The sequence below is a fragment of the Chaetura pelagica genome, unplaced genomic scaffold, assembly GCF_000747805.2.
Source record: "Chaetura pelagica isolate M959 unplaced genomic scaffold, ChaPel_1.0 scaffold423, whole genome shotgun sequence".
In the NCBI taxonomy this organism is placed as follows: domain Eukaryota; kingdom Metazoa; phylum Chordata; class Aves; order Apodiformes; family Apodidae; genus Chaetura; species Chaetura pelagica.
In genome coordinates this window covers 287,952-294,215 of record NW_009952686.1, presented here as the reverse complement: position 1 = coordinate 294,215, position 6,264 = coordinate 287,952, and positions in this window count along the sequence as shown.

The following is a 6,264-nucleotide window of genomic DNA, read 5'->3' as shown; positions in this document are numbered from 1 at the left end:
GTTGGAAGGGACATCTGAAGATCATCCAGTCCAACTCCCAAAGGAGTTTGCTTGATTGCACTTTTTTGCTTCAATGTAGTAGACACTGAGGAGGTTTTGATCAGGGAGGTGGCCTGACTGGACCTCGATGACACCTCTGAGCTAGAATTAGCATTTCCAGTGTTGTCCAGTTCCCCTTGCAGAGCACTGCACCTATCCAACAGCAGCACCTGGGAAGGTGGGGTAGTTGATGGGCAGCCATCTACCTGTTGGGCCAGGCAGGAACAGCTGGCCATGGCTCCCTGTCCTGCAAGTCACCACGTTCAATTGGGCAGACCAGGGGCTGTCTGCCTGCTGGGTTTCCATCAAGGGAGGCAGGATGTGCCTCCCATGCTCCCTGGTGGCCCTCAGCCTGCTCACCTCCTCCCTCAACTCCTGCACTAAGGGTAGGAGCTGCTCTGTTGGGGCACTGCTGCCATCCTGACAGCTGGGTGGCTCCAGGAGAGCTCTGTTTGAGAAGCTGCAGCATCACGGCTGGTGGGTGCAGCAGGGCTCACGAATGCCGCAGTCTTCTGACTGAGTGGTTACCATTGCTTCCTGACCGAGTCAGCTTTTTTTTTCCCCCCTGCCCATGCTCACCCGACCTGCATGAACTGCAGCACCAGCCCTGGCAGTGCCCCCGGCCCTGCCTGCCTGTGCTGCCCTGCTCCCTGGGCTGCCCTGGGCTGGCTGGGCCCTTGCTGCCTGCCCACAAGCTGCTGAGACCAGGCGCAGATTTTGCTGCTGTCCCAGCTTACAAGAGGCCCAAAAAGAGCCCCTTGCCATCCTTACTTGCTGCAGTTCCCTTCCTCAGTGCGGGCTCACCTGCACTGCAGCTGGTCTCCTCGGTGAGTAGCCAGTATGGATTCACCAAGGGCAAGTCATGCTTGACCAACCTGATAGCCTTTCGCCGTGGCATAACAGTATGGATAGATGAGGGGAGAGCAGTTGGATGTGGTCTGCCTTGGTTTTCAGGAAGGTTTTTGACACCATGTCCCACAGCATCCTCACAGCTAAACTTGAGAAGTGTGGATTGAACAATAGGGCAGGGAAGTGGATTGGGAATTGGCTGAAGGACTGAACTCAGAGAGTTGTGTTAGGAGGGGGAGAGTCTAGCTGGAGATGTGTGTCTAGTGGGGTCCCACAGGGATCTGTACTGGGTCCAGCCCTGTTCAATGTGTTCATCCCTTCCCTGGGTGAAGGGATGGAGTGCACCCTGAGCCTGTTTGCTGATGTTACCAAAGTGGGAAGAGTGGCTGACACACCAGAGGGCTGTGCTGTCATCCACTGTGAGCTGGACAGGCTGAAGAGTTAGGCAGAGAGAAACTTAATGAAATTCAACAAGTCAAATGTAAAGTGCTGCATCTGGGGAGGAACAACCCCGTGGGTCAGTACAGGTTGGGGCTGACCTGCTGGAGAGCAGGTCTGGGGAGAAGGACCTCAGGGTCCTGGTGGACAACAGGCAGACTTTTATTTCTTTACTGTGAGGGTGACAGAGCACTGGAACGGGCAGCCCAGAGAGGTTGTAGAGTCTTTCTCTGCAGTCATTTGAAACCTGTCTGGACATGATCCTGTGTGATTTGTTGTAGGTGAACCTGCTCTAGCAGGAGGGTTGGGCTAGATGATCTTCAGAGGTGCCTTCCAACCCTGATGACTATATTACTAAATGGAAAGTTCCTCAAAGGCATGGTGGAATCTCCGTAACTGGAAAAAGTATAGAGTAGAATATTTCAGTTGGAAGGGACCTAATCCAACAGCCTGACCAATTCAGGGCTGACCAAAAGTTAAAGGCTCATCTTGACAGCAGCCTGGTTTATCTTGGTATAAGGCCCTATAAGGCCTAACAAAGTAAGGTCCACCAGGTTGGAGACCAGATTGTTTCCAGAGACCTTTTCCAACACAGACTTCTCTATGATGCCGTGGTGAGAGGTGTTTGGCAGTCTTAGCTCTGGGTAACATGGCAAGGTTGTAGATTAGGCAATAGCAGAGTTTTCTGGAAAAGTCTGATTATAGTTACTAACTTAGACAATTAGTGGAATATTTTTAATGTAAATATTAGGTTTTCAGTTTTTAAAGCTGAACCAGTAAGGAAGATTAAATTTACTTACCTTGTAATTTTGTTCATTTTACTGTTTTGCAAAAGAAAGTAAAAGGTCTACTGGTGTGAAAAAATGAAAAATACAAGTGTGATACAGATAGAAATAGAAGATCAAGTTTATCTTAAATAATCGGCTAAAAGAATAATGTGTTTACGTTATTCTGGGTATTAATTAGGTGCTGCTTTATGAGAACCTAGCAGAAGCAAATCAGTGGACTGCATGTGTTTCATGGGGCTGTTTGCTTTCAATTACATGGCTATTCCTGCCATGCAATTGAAATGAAGCAGAAGTTCTTGGTTCAACTGACCAAATAGCCTGTGCTGCCTCTCAGGGAAAGGGCAGAGCAAAGACATGTGAGATACTGTGTGAGTAAAGCTAGGAGAAAATGGCAAAACAGAAGAAACTGACGTGCTGTGGCAGGAAAATCTGTGGGCAGAGCTGCAAGGCAGACTTCTTGAGGCAGATGCTGCTGCAAAGAGGAGGTACGTACACCGTGGGAGTCTGGGGTACGTAGTCTGTTCTGAAATAAGGTATCTTGATAACTAATGTCTTTAGTAGCCCTCCAGTTGTGCATGATTTGATTTTGCATAGCATCCATCAATTCAGGGTATTCCTGTGTCACCAGAGGATCTGTGTTTGATGGCGAGCATTCAGGTTGGGTGACGATATTTAGTCTTTGGATGTGCCCATCTGGAAGGTCTTGTAGGAAATAGGTGTGTCATGGAAAGCTGTGCGTCCCTCTTACCATCCCCTCCTCTCTTTTTTTACATCACCCCAGCAGCAAGTCTGGAGTAGAACTAGAAAAAAGTCTGCCCTGTGTACAACAATCTGGGCTAGAGACCTGGATTCACTGTATTTCCAGTCAAGTTGTCTTCTTTTCAGGAGTCAGAATTGCACTTAAGAGCAAAGGAGGTGGGAAAAAGTTATTTTAAAGTACCAGACACATATGCATATGTCTAGGTTTTTTAGCAGCTTTTGATGGTAGCCTAAGCACAAATAATTTCCCTAGAGTTTTCCAGTCTCTCTCTCTTCTGTAGCCGTCCTGCAAATTACTTTGGTGTCTCTCCTAAGAGAAGGCTCTTTTAATAGTCTTCAAGTTTTTCTGTGTTTAGAGGCCTTTTTCTCTCCTAGTTGACCCCTGGGATTGCTTGAGAGAAGATGACATTAAAAAAAGATTAAAAATTCTGGCTTTGTCCTGTAACTGCTTAGTATGTGCAGAGATGAGGCTACTGAGAGTCAAGTCTTCTCCACCCCATCTGTAAAGCCAGAATCCCATTAAAACCAGTGGTCTAGTAAAATAATCTTAATATCTCATCCAAAACAGTTTTATTTATAGACTATCACAGGGCAATTTCAGGTATGTTGTAAGTAATATTGTACCAGGTCCTTGTAACTTATCGTTATAACATACACTGATGAGAAAATCTGATTCTTAATTAGAGCATTTAACACAACTGTTTTCCAAATACTTACACATTTCAACATTTGTTTTTTTTTTGTCCTCAGCAGCTGAGATGTAGCCCCATGCACTAATGGAACAGGACAATACAAGTCTTGCACTGAAAACAGAATTATTGCACTTTACATGGGCATTTTGTGGGGCTTCAATTGCAGGGTGTTAGTTCTTACTAAATATTAGCTCCTTGAATATTCCCCAGCATCTGCAGTTAGTGGAGGATTCTTACTGGTGTTTTAGAGGAAGGTGGTGGTGAAAGGGATCTGGAAATTAGTGCCCGAATCATCAGTGTACACTCATCTTAGGTAATGAGATTGAGAAAGCTGGGCAAGTTTCTTCAAAGTTATTAAAACATAAATCCAGTGGTCTGTAGGTCTGAGCATTGAAGGATTCAGGCTGAATGCCCAAAAATATGCAAAAAGAGGTTATCTGAGAACAGTCTGATTTTGAACAGTTGAATAGTCCTTCAGAACACCTGCAAATTCCTCCTGTGACCACAGTTCTCCCAGACAGCCCTCTGCTGTCCCCAGTGTTGCTTTCCTGATTCGTTAGATAACTGTCCCTTTGCCTCAACACAAGTATTGCTCTCTGTTCACTTAATTACTGATATTCTACATATTTAAGACAGTATCTTACTATGTGTTGTTGTGGGTTAACCCCTGTAGGCAGCCAAGCCCCCCACCTCAGTTTCTTGTGCACCCCCAGCCTACTCACTGGTGGGGTTCTCAGCAGTAACTAAAACGTCCCTGTGTTGTTTACACTGTTTTTAGCACAAATCCAAAACACAACCCCATAAAAGCTGGTATGAAAAAATGTAACTGTATCCCAGACAAAACCAGTATTGAAAGCTGTTGCTGCTACAGAGAATTCTTGATGATAATTTTAAGCCTTGTGTTTGGATGATAAGACCACCATGTAAAACTCCCAGAGACTTGCTGAGATTGTGCTGCCTCTGTTGTATTATTTGACATGTTTATTTGATCATGTTTACATGCATCTCTTTATGAAGGTCATTTCCAGCATTTCAAGAAAGTCACACTGAAATAATTAAAATTTCAGTGTGTGGAGTTGTGTTGACTTAGCTTTGTGTAAACAACTGAGTTGCTAACACAGTTGGGACGCTAAGGCATATAGCTCGTAGTCCTCTTCTTTTTGAGCTTACGGGGTAAATAACATTATAAAGTAGCTGCTGTGCAAATAAATCAGCCTTCCGTGTTGGCTGCAGTCATGTACTTTCTCAGCAGGTTCCACCACCACAGAATGAGAGGATGTACTAAGACTGAGGGACTTAGAGATCCTTGCCAATTATTTTGTGCTCTAGTGGTTAAAGACTCTGGTCTTCTACCATTTATTACTCCCTTCCTTTGCATCTCCCTTCTGGCTTCTTGCAGCTGTATGGAGCATGCCCTAGGCAAACAGGTAGATCTTCTGAAATTTCTCCTAACTTATCTGATGCAAAAATTACAAAAAGTAGTTTCTCACTTGAGCAGAATTGGGCAGCCTTGAAGAGTAATGGCAAGAGGCACACACCACACTGCATAGCTGATCCTCTGGCTAAATACCTGATTGCTGCAACGTGGAGATGCTATAGTTGCAGCAGAACTGAGCAGAAGGTACTCTGAATGTTATTCTTATACAAGAGGTAGACATTTCAGGTGAATTGTTCAGAACTGTTTAGTCTAAAGCAGACTATAAATAACTGGGTCTTCCAGAACTGAAGTTTGGCAAATGTATAAGCAGTTGAAAATAGGGTCTTGTAAGTGAAGGAAGCTGGAGTATAACCTTAATTGAAGCAGTTGTCACTGTTGTCATATATAGTGCCCTAAAAGCAGGAATAGATAAAATCTGATTTGACAGAAAACACTACTCAGATTAAAGTATAATCCTTTGCTTTGTTGAGCCAATGCAGGGAAGAGGCTAAGAGCCAAGCTATCACTGAGCCACCTCTTTGAAGGAAAACTGATTCTTAACTCAGTCATCAGCCACACCACACAAATCTAACCCGTACTTCTCTCTCTCATGCCTTGGATGTCAGTGTACAGAGAAGGGCTTGTGCTGTTTGAAAATACTTGTGGGTTTTCTTCTTGTGTTGCACTTGTGGCAGGTTGGCACTACAGTTATTCAAGCCTTTATTTGGTACATTTGTAGCATTGACTTGATTTCAGGCATTGCTAAAAAAGTGGAGCAAAATCATATACTACATTTTTTCACCAGATTTCTAGCTGCATTTATGCAACGAAGAATAATTGTTTGTATCAATCTATGTATGTGTGCATTTGTTTTAGAGTGGGAGTATATGATACGGTGTTTAGTTTGATTTGAAGACCAACACTTACACAGTCACAAGCCTGGTGGTCCTAGCTACCAGTACCACTTTACAAACAAGATCATGAAATATGTGTGTATAGTCACTTAAGTAGATTTGTTTGTGGTTTGTTTTTGGGTTTTTTGGGGGGCGGGGTTTGTTGTGGGTTTTTTTGTTACTGTTGCATTTGGGGTTTTTTTGTTTGGTTGGAGTTTTTTTGTTGTTTTTCTTGTTTGGTTGGTTGGTTTTGTTTTGTTTTTGTGTTTTTTAAAAAATTTAATGACCTTTTCTTGGTGGATCTATCAGTTCTGTAGTTGCATTAATACGGGTGTGATGAAAATGCAGCCTTGTTGCCTTCTGTGAAACCATGAAACCATAATATTCCT